This window comes from Penaeus monodon, chromosome 29 (genome assembly GCF_015228065.2).
Source record: "Penaeus monodon isolate SGIC_2016 chromosome 29, NSTDA_Pmon_1, whole genome shotgun sequence".
NCBI classification, from domain to species: Eukaryota; Metazoa; Arthropoda; class Malacostraca; order Decapoda; family Penaeidae; genus Penaeus; species Penaeus monodon.
Window position 1 is genome coordinate 29,110,104 of NC_051414.1, and position 238 is coordinate 29,110,341.

The 238-nt window shown below is 39.9% G+C and overlaps 1 protein-coding gene across 2 annotated transcripts in view; it reads right to left on the reverse strand.

Annotated features, from left to right (window-relative positions):
- LOC119592118 overlaps positions 1-238 on the reverse strand; it is a 10,642-nt gene that overhangs the window by 2,227 nt on the left and 8,177 nt on the right. The gene's annotated exons all lie outside the window — the stretch shown is intronic.

Sequence of the window (238 nt, forward strand, 5' to 3'; positions counted from 1 at the left end):
ATACAAGCTTTTGCATAAACTACCATTCCCAATGTAATTTTCTTCACCTTTGCCTACAGCATCAATAAGAATGGCCATTTTGAGTTAATCAGGAAACAAACATTGAATCACTTACCTCACGGGCAAGAATGGTAGAAAAAGGGAAGAAGGAAATACGAAAATGTAAAGAATATACTGGGTTGTTCCCGCATCTCAGACCAACCCCATTTCCGAGCCCTTTATTCCTCTTCCACGCCAT